The sequence below is a fragment of the Macaca nemestrina genome, chromosome 7 (genome assembly GCF_043159975.1).
Source record: "Macaca nemestrina isolate mMacNem1 chromosome 7, mMacNem.hap1, whole genome shotgun sequence".
NCBI classification, from domain to species: domain Eukaryota; kingdom Metazoa; phylum Chordata; class Mammalia; order Primates; family Cercopithecidae; genus Macaca; species Macaca nemestrina.
In genome coordinates this window covers 3,239,143-3,254,184 of record NC_092131.1, presented here as the reverse complement: position 1 = coordinate 3,254,184, position 15,042 = coordinate 3,239,143, and the positions used below count along the sequence as shown (strand labels likewise).

The 15,042-nt window shown below is 53.7% G+C and overlaps 2 long non-coding RNA genes across 2 annotated transcripts in view; both read left to right on the top strand.

The window, feature by feature from the left end:
* The window catches only part of LOC112428029 (uncharacterized), a 58,082-nt gene that overhangs the window by 42,772 nt on the left and 268 nt on the right, over positions 1 to 15,042 (top strand). Inside the window, exon 2 of the long non-coding RNA XR_003019883.2 lies at positions 14,728 to 14,795. This is a non-coding gene — a long non-coding RNA (uncharacterized lncRNA). The remainder of the gene's footprint in view (positions 1 to 14,727; positions 14,796 to 15,042) is intronic.
* On the top strand, positions 4,774 to 6,965 carry LOC139364076 (uncharacterized). Its single transcript, XR_011625319.1, has 3 exons — positions 4,774 to 5,256; positions 5,359 to 5,458; positions 5,773 to 6,965. It is a non-coding gene; the product is annotated as an uncharacterized lncRNA (long non-coding RNA).

Genomic DNA, 15,042 nt, shown 5'->3' with positions numbered 1-15,042 from the left:
GTCCCCTAGCTTTGTTCTTCACCATTGTGTTGGCCATTCTATGTCTTCTGGCTTTGTGTATAAACTTTAGAATCAGTGTGTCCATATCTACAGGATAGTTTGCTGGGATATTGATTAGGGTTGATTAGATCTATTGATTCTATAGATCACATTTGGAAAAGTAGACACCTTAACAATATTGAGTCTTCCTATGCGAACAGGGACTATCTCTTCATTTATTTAGATTTTTTGGATCAGAGTTTATCTTTAATCAGAGTTTTGCAGTTTTCAGCATACAGAGCCTGTACATGTTTTGTTAGATTTGTACCTGGGTATTTCACTTTTGGGGGTTCTGCTACAGCTAGCATTGTTTTTTAACTTTCTTTTTTTTTTTTTTTTTTTTTTTTGAGACGGAGTCTTGCTCCGTGGCCCAGGCTGGAGTGCAGTGCCCAGATCTCAGCTCACTGCAAGCTCCGCCTCCCGGGTTTACGCCATTCTCCTGCCTCAGCCTCCCGAGTAGCTGGGACTACAGGCGCCCGCCATCTCGCCTGGCTAGTTTTTTGCATTTTTTTAGTAGAGACGGGGTTTCACCGGGTTAGCCAGGATGGTCTCGATCTCCTGACCTCGTGATCCGCCTGTCTCGGCCTCCCAAAGTGCTGGGATTACAGGCTTGAGCCACCGCGCCCGGCCTGTTTTTTAACTTTCAAATCCTCATTGCTTATTGCTGGGATATAGGAAAGGATCTGACTTTCATATATCAAACTTGTATCTTGCAACCTTGCTGTGCTTGCTTATTTCTTGCAGGAGATGGATTCATCCATTCATCCATTTAATCATTTACACATTGATACGGTTTCGCTGCATCCCCACCCAAATCTCACCTTGAATTGTAGCTCCCATAATTCCCACGTGTTGTGGGAGGGACCCGGTGGGAGATAAATGAATCATGGGGGCGGTTTCCCCCATACTATTCTTGAGGTAGTGAATACGTCTCACGAAATCTGATGGTTTTATAAGGGGAAACCTCTTTTGCTTTTTTTCTCATTCTCTCTTGCATGCTGCCATGATTGTGAGGGCTCCCCAGCCATGTGGAACTGAGAGTCAATTAAACCTCTTTCCTTTATAAATTACTCAATCTTGGGTATGTCTTTATTAGCAGCGTGAGAGCAGACTAATACACACAATCTTAGATGGATTTTCCAGTGTGGAAATCATACCTCAAATAAGTCCCACTTGGTCATGCTGTGTAATTGTGGTTATACATTGTTAGATTTGATTTGATAATATTTTGCTGATTATTTTCACATCTACACTCAGGAGAGTTATTGGTTTGTAGTCTCAAGTTTCTTTTCTTGTAGTGTCTTCATCTGTTTTGGTATTAGGGTAATGCTGACCTCTTAGAATGAGTTAGGAAGCATTCCCTCTGCTTCTATTTTTCAGAAGAAAAATTGAATCACTTAACTAATGATCTCCAGTTCCATCTGTATTATTGCATGTAAAGACAGGTTGTAGAGAATTGGTATTTATTGCTTACATAGTTGGTAGAGTTCACCAGTGAAGCCATCTGGGCCTAGTGCTTTCTTTTTTGAAGATAATGAAATATTATGTAAATTTCCTTAACAGATATAGACCTATTAAGCCTTTTTAAAATTTTAAAGTTATTTAAAAAGTCTTTGTGGGTACATGGTAGGTGTGTATACTTATGAGGTGCATGAGATGAAGATGTTTTGTTATAGACATACGATGTGAAATAAGCACATCATGGAGAATGGGGGCATCTGTCTCCTCAAGGATTTATCCTTTGAATTACAAACAATCCTATTACATTCTTTATTTTAAAATGTAAAATTAAGTTATTATTGACTATAGTCACCCTATTGCGTTATCAAATACTAGGTTTTATTCATCCTTTCTACTTTTTTTTTTTTTTTGCACAGATTAACCACCCCCACCTCCCTCCCAGCCTCCGACTATCCTTCCCAGTCTCTGGTAACCATTCTTCTATGCTCTGTGTCCTTGAATTAAATTGTTTTGATTTTTTTTAGCTCTCACAAATACGTGAGAACATGAGATGTTGGTCTTTCTGGACCTGACTTATTTCACTTAACATAATGACCTCCGGTTCCATATGTGTTATTGCAAATGACAGGATCTCATTCTTTTTTATGGCTGTAGAGTACTCTGTTGTGGATACATACTGCATTTTCTTTAACCATTCATCTGTTGATGGACACTTAGGTTGCTTCCAAATCTCAGCTATTGTAAAAAGCGCTGCGACCATCATAGGAGTGTAGGTATTTCCTCCATATACTGATTCCCTTTCTTTGGGGTATATACCCAGCAGTGGGATGTCTGGATTGTTTAGATTTTTAGTGTCTCCCTGGGTAGTTTATGTCTTTTAAAGAATTGGCCCATTTCATCTTAAATTTTCAAATTTGTAGAGATAGAGCTGTTCATGGTGTTACTTTATTAAACTTTTAATGTCTATGGAATCAGTAGTGACAACCTCTCTTTCATTTCTGATATTGGCAATCTATATTTTCTCTGTTTTTTTGTTGTTGTTGTTGTTGTTGTTTTTCCTTAGTCAGTTTTATTGATCTTGTCAAAAAATGAGCTTTCGATTTTTTTCTATTGCTTTCCTGTTTTCAGTTTCATTGAATTCTGCTTTACTTTTTATTATTCCTTTTCTTCTGCTTACTACAGTCTTAAATGGTTCTATTTCTAGTTTCCTACAATGGAAGCGTAGATGGTGTATTTTAGACTTGTCTTCTTTTCTAACATGTACATTCATGCTATAAATTTCCCTTGAGCACTGCTTTTGCTGCAGCCTGCACATTTTGATAAATTGTCTTTTCATTTATTCCTAAATATTTAAAATTTCTCTTGAGACTTCTCCTTTGACCCATGTGTTATTTAGAAGTGTGTTATTTAATCTCCAAATATTTGGAGATTTTCCAGCTATCTTTTCTGTTATTGATTTCTAGTTTAATACCGTTGTGTCTTAAGAGCACGACTTCTCTTCTTTTAAATTTGTTATGGTGGGTCCTGTGGCCCAGAATGCCCTCTGTCCTTGGCGAATGCTGCACGAGAGCTTAGAAGAATGTGAACTTGCACGTATTCTACTGTTGCTGGGTGGAGTGTTCTAGAAACGTCAGTTGATGAAGTTGATTGATAGTGCTCTTCATGTCACCTCTCTCCTTGCTGACTTCTGATTGCTTCATCTACCAGTGACTGAAAGAGGGTGTGGATGTCTCCAGCTACAGAGGTGGGTTTGTCTGTTCTCCTTGCAGCTCCTTGAGTTTTTGCCTCTGGTGTTGTTTGGAAGGACGTGTCTGGAGCTGCTGCAGTACTGCTGTAGAAGTGACCTCGTGGAGTCCCAAGCCCCTGTGGCCTCTCAGTTGCCAGCAAGTCCTTTCCTTGGCTGTGGGCCGGTGACTGCAAGACTGCAGAACAGCGAGCAGCATGTGAGTCGCCAGTGGAGGAGCCTGTTCTCCCCGGCTCGCCGGCCCCGCGCCCACCCTGTCTCAGAGACTTATTTTTCCTCCCTCATTGTCGTCAGGCTTTGCCTTCTGACTTGCCTTGGCCAACGGAACGTGAGCAGCAGCAGAAGTGCCCCTTCGTGAGAGTGAAACTGTCCTGCAGGGAGTGGCCCCTCCAGCCTGGATGCTCAAATGAGAGTGAAACTGTCCTGCAGGGAGCGGCCCCTCCAGCCCGGATGCTCAACTGTGGCAGGTGCCCGGCTGACCTACGGGAAATGCGGAGCCCGAGTGGAAACATGTGTGTGTCGCAAGCTGCTGAGATGCCGAGATTGCCACAGCCCGGCCTGGCATCAGCTGACTCGAGGAGAAACTGGCACCTAGAATTCGGTGCTGTCACACACAAAACCTAAAATTTGTGGCATTGGCTGGGGTGGGGCAGGGGAGGGGGAGGAAACTGTAATTAGAGGCTGGGAGCAGCATTTTTATGTGGTGAAACATTTGGCAAAACTGTCATCTATATGATATCTCGGGGGCAGAAAACATAGGAGGCTGTGGGCTGGGCACGGTGGCTCATGCCTATAATCCCAGCACTTTGGGAGGCCGAGGCGGGTGGTTGACCTGAGGTCAGGCATTCAAGACCAGCCTGGACAACATGGTAAAACCCCGTCTCTACTAAAAATACACCAATTAGCCAGGCATGGTGATGGGCACCTGTAATCCCAGCTAGTTGGGAGGCTGAGGCAGGAGAATCTCATGAACCCGGGAGGCAGAGGTTGCAGTGAGCCAAGCTTGCGTCACAGCACTCCAGCCTGGGCGACAGAGTGAGACTCCGTCTCAAAAACAAACAAACAAACAAAAAATAGGAGATTGTGGATTTAAGCAAAGAGGTTTGGAAACCAAATGTGACTGGTGTGTCTTGGTTGCCACTGGAGATAACGGATGAGATAATACAAGAAAGATGTGCTCAGATGGAAATTGTCTGGCTTGCAAACAGCCTTGAAAGAGGCAACTCCTTCTTATCTCTAACCAATAAAGGATAAATGGGAGAAATGCTTGCTCAACAAAAGCCAATTAGGCTCAGGCTGGTGGCAAAAGCCAGGTGGGGAGTGTGACCCCCCGGGGTTATGATCTCTGAATATATTAAGGTGGCAGCCCAGTACATGCTTTTCTTTTCTTTTCTTTTCTTTTCTTTTCTTTTCTTTTCTTTTCTTTTCTTTTCTTTTCTTTTCTTTTCTTTTCTTTCCTTCCTTCCTTCCTTCCTTCTTTTTTTTTTTTTTTTTTTTTTTTTTTTTTTTTTTTTTTACCAGTGCTCACTCTGTTGCTCAGGCTGGAGTGCAGTGGCACGAACACAGCTCATTGCAGCTTCGAGTTCCTGGGTTCAAGCTATCCTCCCAACTCAGTCTCCCCAGTAGCTGAGACTACAGGCGTAATTTTAAAATTAGCCCAGCTAATTTTTAAACTTTTTGTAGAAATGCGGTCTTGCCATGTTGCCCAGACTGGCCTTGAACTCCTGGGCTTCAGAGATCTGCCTGCCTTGACCTCCCAAAGTACTGGGATTACAGGCGTGGGTCACTGTACCCGGCCCCAGCAAATCTTTTGAGTCAGGTGAAATTTTGTAAGAAGAGAAATTGGGGGCATTGCTCTCCCAAGGAAGCCCCAGAAGTTAAAAGTAGCTGCCATAAAGTCCAGACAGTGAGACGTATCTCCTCACCTGCTGTGAACTGCCCGAAACAGACGTGAAGCCAGCCACGTGCTGACGGAGCTGCACACCCGGCTTTGCCTTGCAGTGACTGCGAAGGTGCGAGATTTAAAAATCATGTCTGAGCCTCCAACCTTCTGTGGACAGAAAGCAGGAGTGGTGCAGGCTCCCTGAGGACATAATTTCCAATATCCTCTTCAGATGTAGGCCAGAGGGTGATGGACAAGGAAGAACCTCCCAGAGGCGAGCTCAGTGACGGGCCAGCAACGGATTAGGGGCTCCCACCATGGAATGGAGTCAGGTATGTTGACCAACCTGCTGGGGTTTGCCTGGGACTTTGCTGGCTTCAACACGGAAAGTCCCGCCTCCCACAAAACCCACTGGTCCTGGTGAACTGGGCCGTATGGTCACCGTGGGATCCTGGTTTGGAAACATTCCCTGCACCCAGGTATGGGGCTCTCAAAATCTCTGCCCAGCAGAACCACAGGGCTGCCACCCACGAGCGAGCACAATGCCGCCCTTCCCCTCTCCGAAAGGGGTGCTTCTTCCATCCCCCCGGGGTCTGTCCCGCTGTGGTATTTTGTGTTGTGAGTTGAAGCTGATGTTCCCTTTTAGGTCCTAGGTCTCTGGATCAGGAGGATCTGTGTTCAGACGGGAGGCAGAGGCTGTTTCCCGCATGTTCTGTGTGTGGATGCGAGAGGAGCGAACATGGATGGCGAGGCAGGTGGGCTGTTGGGTTACGGTCACCAACGTGGACTCCTCTTCTTGGACTTTCCTGCCTTACTCACAGCAGTCTCAGCCACGCGACTCGCCCAGAGTGAGCAGATGTTAGCAGCAGTGGGCCGGGCTGTGTCCAGCACCAACCTGAAGAGCACCACGTGGTCCTGCCACATTCTCTCTCCCTCGGCTGTGGGAGGGCCTGGATCCCAGGGTAGAGAAGATGCGTAGGGCAGAACCACAGCCGCCTGCCACCTACATGGAACACCAGCCAGAAAAAAACCTCGTGTTGAAAGAGAGGTCGGTGGCATTGCTCAGTGATTCCAATCCTGAATTGCTGAACTTCTGGGGATGTTTGTCACAGCAGCAGAATCCAGCATAGCGACTAACACAGACCATGCCACTACCTTCTCCTGGAGACCCTCACGGACTTCAGGTTGACAAGCACAGGGACCTCCTGCCTCCTCTTGCACCAGTCCTGGCCTTGCAGGCACTGTCTATACCTTGGCTCTGCTGCCCTGCACGTGATCTTATCTGCCTCCTTTTCTATTGAAATATTTTAAGCAAGGGGAGAAACAAGGGTGGAGGAGCAACCAGAGGAGACCCTTGCCCAGGGGATGCCTGCTCGGGGTCTGTCCTGGGCAGGGAGCAGCACAGCCCTGGTGGCTTGGGTAATGTGGCGGCCCCCCTCCCCAGGAGTCCCCTGCACTGGCCACTCCAGGCAGCAATATTCTCTTTGCCTTAATGAATTCCCCTCAAGTCTCCAGTTAGAAGTTTCCTGCTCCAATCTTCAATATGCATCTTTTAAAACACTCTGCAAATTTGAGGGCCTCTCATGTATCATTTCAATCCTCCAGCTATTAGAGAAATTGGGGTATCATATAGATTATGGAAAAATTACTTTGGGCAGAGAAGGAGGTGGAAGATCAAACGCTTATCTGTACAAATAAATTCAGTGAGATCCACAATTAAGCAGCATTTGACATTTAAAAAATATTTGATCCATGTTTTGGCTTCCAGAGCTGCTTGAGGGAGCCGCGATGTGTAAATTACATTCAAATCAGGGTTAAATATAGTTCCCAGAGAAAGATTGTATGATTTAAATTGCCTAATTATTTGGGGGAAAAATCTGTTCTCCAATAATTAAGAGAACGAGGATGCTTGACTTATTGGGGAGAGAGATTAGAAGTGGCTATTCCCTTCTGGGAGACCAGGAGATGCTGCCTTCGGGAGGGGACGGTCACACCCCTGGGGTGGGGGCGGGTGATAGAGACCCAGCAGGCAGGCCCCAGGCAGGGGCAAGAAGCTGTCCTTATCTGGCCCCAGGTAGCCTGCTGGGGTCTGTGGCCAGGCAGGACACCCGGTGCTCAGGGACCAACCAGAAACCAACCAGAAACTGGCAGCCTGGGTGCTGAGCCAGAGGCCCGCAGCCGCGCCAGGCAGGGAGCGGGCGCCAGCTCTCTCTGGCAGGGCTGGCCGGCATATGGGAGCACCCAGGCTGGGGCCAGACGCCTCAGGAGGGGGATTTGGCAACACCCAGAGCCAGCAATTAGTTAATTAGCTGATATGTCTTAAAAGTTAGTATGGGGAGGGGTGTGGATGGCAACCTGCCTTCAGGAAAAATTCCAAACCCCAGCATCCCCTCCCTCCAGACCCAAGAGTGCGTGTGTTGTGGGGTTGGGGGCCGCCCACCACACACCTGCCTGCGAGACGGAGAGGGTGGTCAGTGTGGCTGCCGCCCGCCACACACACCTGCCTGCGAGACGGAGAGGGTGGTCAGTGTGGCTGCCGCCCGCCACACACACCTGCCTGCGAGACAGAGAGGGTGGTCAGTGTGGCTGCCACCCACCACACACACCTGCCTGTGAGATGGAGAGGGTGGTCAGTGTGGCTGCTGACTTTTGGGGCTGGGGCCTACAGGGCTTGTGGAGGGGTTGGGTGGAGGGTGGGCATTGGGGAAGAAGCGTAGCTGCCTCATTCCTGCATCTTTGGCAGCAGCTCAGTGCCCCGTGGGGCACACCCTGGGTGCCACTGCCCAGTGGTGGGCCCCGGGCCATGGGGAGGGTGCCCTGCAGGAAGCCCTGTACCTGGTGCTGTGAGCTGTGGATGATGCACGCCCAGGCCCTGGGCCCAGCGTGTAGGGCTGCCCCAGTCCAGCACACAGGCAGCTCCTGAGGGCTGGGCCACCTGCACTCAGCACCAGGGATGGTGTAGAGGCTGGTCTTGGGCTAGTCTTGGCTCCAGAAGGCTTCAGGGGCCTGAGGTGACCTGAGGGTGTGCTAAAATTCCTAGGCCAACCTGCCCCCTCCGGGCAGAGCTGAAGGTCCTGCCTGTCCTGGACCCCAGGCCGTGGAGACGCGCCGGGAAGAGAGGCTGTGGTACACAGAGTTCAGGTCTGGGGACACTGACTACAGTGTCGGGTCACTTCTCTGCAGGCCTGGGTAGGAAGGGAGCCCAGCAGGCAGAGCCAGCATGGGAGGGAGAGGTTGGCCATCTCGGGCACAATCGGCCCACGGGAATGTTGGCGGTGAGGGCGCCAGGGCCTCTGGTTGGGGGCTTCAGAGGAGCTGCAATAGCCCTCCTGACACAGAGGTGAGTGAGCCCCTGCCGCCGTCCCCCTGTTCAGAGCCTGCCCTTTGAGATGTTCACACTCAGCCACGGGCCCCAAGAACCATGTAAGGGGGTCTGAAGCCTCTACCCCCACTCAGCAGAGTCACTCTCTAGCCCCAGACGGAGCCCACCCAGTGGGTTTGCTCCCAGGTCCCTGCTGCTGTTGTGTGCCCCTGTGTCTTGAAGGACACAAACAGCTGAGTGGGGTGGGTCTACCGGCAATGCCCCACTCCTGCCATCTGATGAGCCCCCGCCCCAGCATCTGCCTGAGTGAGGAGATCATCTCTGAGCCCCCAGGCCCTCCCAGGAGGGTCTGAAAGGACAGCAGTTCTTGGGGGATCCAGGAAGCCTCCCTCTCCCCTCTTCCCCACTGCTGACATGCACATGGCTTGGACATCCTGCCCCAGCCCGCTGGGGGCTTTTGGATAGGAGTGTGACTTTCATTGACCGAGAATCCAAAGTGCAGGGCATGGAGGGAGGCGTCCCGCAGCGCCAGCCCTCACGGAGCCCCTGTGGCCACTACGGCCAGCGGGAGCCCTGGCCCTCTGCCTCTGCCTCAATGACAGCGGTCCTTCAGGCTGGGACAGCTGCCCCTGCTCTGGTCATGGGGGCTGAGGGATGGCAGCCTGTGCTGGGGGACCCATGCCCACGGCCTCCATGCTGTCGGCTGACCCACACGAGCAGGGCCCAGGCTTCCTGAGGTCTTTAGACACCTTCTCTTGTCCCTGTCATCCATGGAGCCAGGCCCGGGTGGGGCACTTGCTTCCAAGAGATGCCCTGGAGCCGACTCTGCAATGTGCCCATTCTGTGTCTGGGGAATGAGAAACACTGACACAGGCCGCCTGCCTGCACACAGCGAGGCCACTGAACGCCAAGGCCAGGCCTCCTGGGGGCACCTGGGGTTCCTCTCTCACCTCTTCCTGCAAATGGGCCATCGCCAAGGAGCTCAGGTGCTGGGGACACTTCCCGGGGGCGATGAAATGAGGAAGAGGGCCGTGTGGCTGGGCCTCGGGGACTCCAGCTAGCCTGTCCCCATCTTTGTCTTCTGCCCTCGGGTGGGCCAGATCTATGCTCTGAGACCCACTTCACCCCAAAGCATCTGAAACCCCATATGCCTGAGGCTCTCTGCTGGGGGAGGCCCCTCTTCTTCCCATCCCAGGGAGAAACCAGGAGCCCTGGCTGGTGCAGGTCATGTGTCCACTCTGGGATAACCCACTCTGGCCACAGGGCAGGATGCCAAGACCTGAGCCCCAGGACGGTAGGGCAGGAGTGGAGGCAGGCAGTCGAGGGTGGCGTGCTAGGGTGGCTGTGTGGGGCCGTGAGCACACACACTGCACAGGCTCTCCACATCACCCAAGACACTGTGGGCATGCCTCCCTGTGCCAGCCCTGTTCCTCTATAATTCTGGGGCACACAGAGTGGCACGCCAGCATCTCCTCTGACCCTTCCTGTGCGTTCAGAACTGGCGTTGCTCGCTCTGGGCTTCCTGATTCCTAGGAGAAGGTGCAGGAGGTAACTTTGGCCTCTCTGCCCTCCCCAGCACTCCTTGGCATGTGGACATGTGCAACAGAGAGAGAGAGAGAGAGAGAGAGAGAGAGAGAGAGAGAGAAGCGGGTGGGGCCGCCCCAGCCAGCTGGCACAGGGTCACGTCTCTCTGTCAGAGCTCAGTGAGCGCTGCTGGTCTTGTAAAACCTGTGATGGTAATTGAATCCGGGCAGGAGTCCTTGACAGGGGCTGTTAAATGCAGGAGCAGGAGTGGGCTTGGGTTTACGGGCTCCCGGTCCCCAGCTCCTCTCCCAGTCCCCAGCTCCTCTCCCGGTCCCCAGCTCCTCTCCTGGTCCCCAGCTCCTCTCCAGAAAGGCCAGGGCTGAGCTTCTCCTGGGGCTTGGATGCGATGGAGCAAGGGGATGGACTTGATGACCCCCGCCCCAAGAGCAGCCGGCGACTGGCCTAGGAGCCACAGTCTGTGTGTTTCCACCCAGGGGCTCAGGAAGGCCCCGGGAGCTGGCTCCCTCCGTGGGCGGGTGGTCATCCTTCAATCTGCGCTCCCGTGCCCCGGGTTCCGCCCTGCAGTGGCATGGGGGTCGGCCCTGTGCCTGCTCCCAGGCTCCTAGAAGAGGAGACGGTGGGACACTGACCTTCTGGAATGCCAGGAAGGCAGGGAGCCCAGGATGAGCAGCTGAGGCCCCTGGGGTGGTCAGGCCAGTGCTGAGGCTGGGGGCAGAGAAACTGCTGCCCAAAAGGGTGGAGGGGGCATGGGTGGAGTGGGCGGGAGTGTTCCCGGCTGGTCCAGAGAGGTTGACCATTGTCCCCAGGGTGGTCTGGCACACCTGTGGCTGTGCCCAGGTAGGAAGGCTGCTGTGCCTTCTGGAAAGGCTGCTCCTGAAAAGGACACATCACCAGACATCTGCCCTTCGAGGGGCCTCTGCCTTGGAACAGTGGAGCTGCGACCTCCCTGCAGAGCTGGTGGGGGCAGAAGCAGCGCTGGGCACACCTGGCCGGGTGAGGGCAGCGAGGGTGGTGAATTATTTAGAGTCGCCAAAGGTGTTGAGTTAGAAGCTAATTAAACAAGCTCTCCGCAGAGCAGCGCGGTAAAAGAATCATAAAACTCCAATCTCATTTGTTCCGCTCGGCTTGCACAGGTGCAGCACGCCCCATAAAAGGCGGCCAGCGCTGCACAGTCTGTGGGCAGCTTGCAAGTGTGCGGCCTTCAGCGGTGCTCTGCAGGGCCGTCCTGGCTGGCTAGGGCCCAGGCTGGAGAAAGCCCTGGGCGTGTGCTGGCAGCTGGGAGGCTGCGGCCCCCCAGGCAGCCCCTCGGTAGGGGCAGTTCTCACTCAGGGTGAAAGGGAGACCTATTGTGGAATGGTGAGGTGGCTTCACTAGCCTGCAGGTGACCCAGGGCGCCCTTTGTGGTGCTGCTGTCCTGCTGCCTTGGGTCTTGGAATGAGGCCTTCTGGTGCCCAAGCCACAGTGGGCAAGGCTGCTTCACCCTTGAGTTGTCATGGAGTGGGAGCGAGAAGCTGGGCTTGCAGAGGAAGGAGAGGGGTTTCTCTGTACTGGCCTGAGAGAGGACTCTGGGGTGGCGCTGTGGGCCGGGACGCTGCTGGCCTCTGCCGTGCACCTGCTGTGTGCGGCTCTGCACCAGGAGCCCAGACTGCAACGGGGGAGGGAACCTGCAATTCCCACACGCCTGCCATAGCTTGTCCAGCAGAGCTCAGTGGGGGGTCTGCCTCTTTGACACCTGAGGGAGGGGCGCAGGCAGGAGGGGAGGGGACTGGTGCTTCTAAAGCCCACCCACTCAGGCAGGGGGACGTGCCTTAGGGCTGAGTGTGAGGTGGGGGCTCAGAGCTTAGGCCCACGTGAGGGGCTGACTAAGCTCCAGGCTTTGCTGCGAGGGGTTTGCGTGGGTGTGTTTAGGCAAATCCCTTTAGCATCGGGGGACTCGGGCTGCATCCTCTACAGCAGATGCCGTATTGCCTCCTGGACCTCCCTCTACCATGCCTCTGTTTCCTCGTTTCCACCGCTGTCACGGAGGCAGCGTGACTGGTCGCTGAGGGTGCAAGGCGCTCACCGCTGTCACGGAGGCAGTGTGACTGGTCACTGAGGGTGCAAGGCACTCTCTGTGTGTTGGGCTCCCTCGTGGCTGGCAAAGGCTCCGCATGCCCAGCGGGTTGCAGTTTGCAGACAGAGCTCACTTGGTTCCTGGGACCTGTGAGTCCCTGCAGTGCTCCAGGCCGTCCACTCAGTTGAAGGATGGGATGGGACAGCTGGAGGTAAAGTGGGTACCGGGGTCATTCCTACTATAGCTGGGTCTGTCTTTCTGGGTCTCTGACCTTCCAGAAGGACAGCTCTGCCCTGTGGGCCCCTCGGCACGCGCATGAAGCTTCTGGGGCCTGGACCATTCCCGTCCTATTGAGGGAGGATGCAGGGTGGAAAGCGCTCCCCCAGCAAGGATGAAGGAGAAGCCGGTGGCCGTGATTTGCCATTGTCCCTGTCACCTGGGTGTCCTGAGACCCCCCTGGGGACCAGCCTTGGAGGGTCCAGCCTTAGCCAGACAGGCAGTGCCTGGTTGTCCAGGTTGATGGCCCAGCTCCTACCCTCATCGGCAGCTGGCTTTCATGAGTCTGCCATGCACTGTGCGTACAGGGCAGGTCTGGTCACATCTGGAGTTTGGAGAGCCCAGCTGTGCTCCTCCTGGGCAGGACTAGGGGTCACCTAGGCCTCTCTGTAGCTCTGGAGGCCAAGGCAGGGCCGTGAGCAGTGGCCAGGGTCCCACTGCTTATCTGGAATCTGCAGTCCAGCTTCGAGCCCCACCCAGCAAGCCCAGGAGCCCGGGCTCCATCTGCAATGACAGGCAACAGGCAGACAGTGTGGGCACCCGGAGCGTGGGTGTGCATGCTGTGATTTGTTGTCATCTCAGCACAGAACAGGCTGCTTGCTCCAGCCTGGGTGGCCTGCCGTTTGGTGTGGGGCCGGGGGACGCCATCGTGGCATGTCAGGCCTCTTTGTCTCCTGGCTGGAAGATGTTGATGGATTCTCTATTGCTCGTTTGATCAAATTGTCCAGAACACAAAGGGGGAGATTGTGGCAAAAGTCACATTTGGAAAAAACAATTCCTCATCCTGACAGCAGTCCCTGGAGAGAGGGCTGGTCCCGCTGGGTCCCCAGCACAGAGAGCGCTTGGAAATCTGGCTGGCAGGCGAGACCTGTAATTAGGGCTAGAGTGGGCTCCATGGCCAGGAGCAGGACAAGGAGAGGCAGCCCACCAAGGAGGATGCCCTGAGACCCTACCCTGAGATTCAGGATTTGTGGCAAGCGTGGCCTGTCACGTGGGAGGCACCTGCAAGTTCACGGGCAGCGGAATGCGGAATAAAGTGGCGTGATCTGCCATTCAGGCTCCTATAGCAAAACAGCCTGAGCAGGGGGCTATCGAGACTGACGTCTCCCAGGTCTGGAGACTGGAAGGGAAGGACCCTGGCAGACTCCTTGTCTGTGAGGGCTGCTTTTGTTCTCCAGTTCAAGGATGGCTGTCTTCCGGCTGTGTCCTCGCGTGGAGGACGGGGTGACGGAGCTCTCCAGGGTGTGTTTGTAAGGTCCTTAATCCCATTCCCAAGGGCTCCACCTAACTCCCAAAGGCCCTGCCTCCCAATTCCATCACGCTGGACCTGAGGTTTTCAACAAGGAATTTGGGGGTGACTCAAACGTGGAGACCATAGCAACGTCTGCCCTGCAAGTACAACACAGCAGATAAAAAGACAAGCTAGGTCCTCAGGGAAAGACAGGCGATGTCCATAGCATCTGGGGACTTCTGGCCACGGTAAACATGGATTCAACATGCTGCTCCTTGACTCAATAGACGTTGGGTCTTGTTGGTGGCACAGTTCCAGGTGGGTCTTCCTGGTTGAGGGCCCAGGGCCTTCCAGGGCTCTGCCACCCTATTGGGTCTCACTTCCACCTGAGGAGGGTGGAGAATCCTGACAGGAGGTGGAAATGGCCACATGGAGCTGTGACGGGTGGGGAGGGTGGCCGGGTCATGTGGGCAGACGCAAAGGCAGCCTGGGTGCTGCGGGCAGTCAGCCCTGTCCTCAGCAGTGTGCACAGTCGCTGGGGAAAAAAAGAGAAACCCCAGAGCGACGTGTGCCATTCGACGCCATCCACGGAAACACACAAAGCACAGCTGCGTTTCCCTAGACGCGAATGCATGAGGTGCACAGGGAATGTTCTGGAATGACACACACCGAGGGGAGAAGGGCTGTCACCCTGGGGAGGCCACTTGGACCGAGGAAGAGGGAACAGGGGATTTCTGTGTCTATAAAGTTTGAATTTTCATTGTATAAATTTATTCACAAATCATTTGCATAATTAAAAAAACAAACTGGAATACAGTATAAGAGGGGTAGTGATAAGAGGAATGAATTCAGAAGTGAGGTGTTAACTGGGGGCATTGATCCAGCAGCCTGGCCATCTCCAGCTCTCCCCTTCAAGCCACCTCCCAGGCCCCCAGGCTGTCAGGGGCCCCAGGCCAGGCAGGTGATCAGAGCTTTCCAGTTCTGCCAGACTGAAGGGGTGGGCAGTGGGGAGCAGGTGCCTCTACCATCCCGTGGTCCCAGCTCCTCAGGCACCATCCTCCACGGACAGCCCCTGCGACACCTCCCTGGGGTATAGTCCTGCACTGTGGACTGGTGCTGGGGCCTGGCCAGGTGTCGAACACAGGTGATAGAGCCATATCCCCCTCTCTCCCAGGATTCACGTCTGCAATACGGAAGGGAGACCCTTGGGAGCTCGGAGACTGCCGAGGCCCCTAGGCTCAGGTGAGTCCTGCCGGGCTGCGTTCCAGAGGGCAGACAGGAGGTGATGTGGGACTCAGGGCTCTGATGATAGCAGCTGCTGGAGAAAGAGTGGCATCAAAGTGGGACTGGGAGAAGGCTGGGTCCAGCTGCAATGCATGGATGGGTGAGGTGCTTGCTGGCTGGGAACCCAGCCTGCGGGGGCTTTGGTGATGAAGGTGTCTTTGGGTGGAGATGTCTTGGGGGAGGTGGCCTGGGGCAGCTCAGAGGC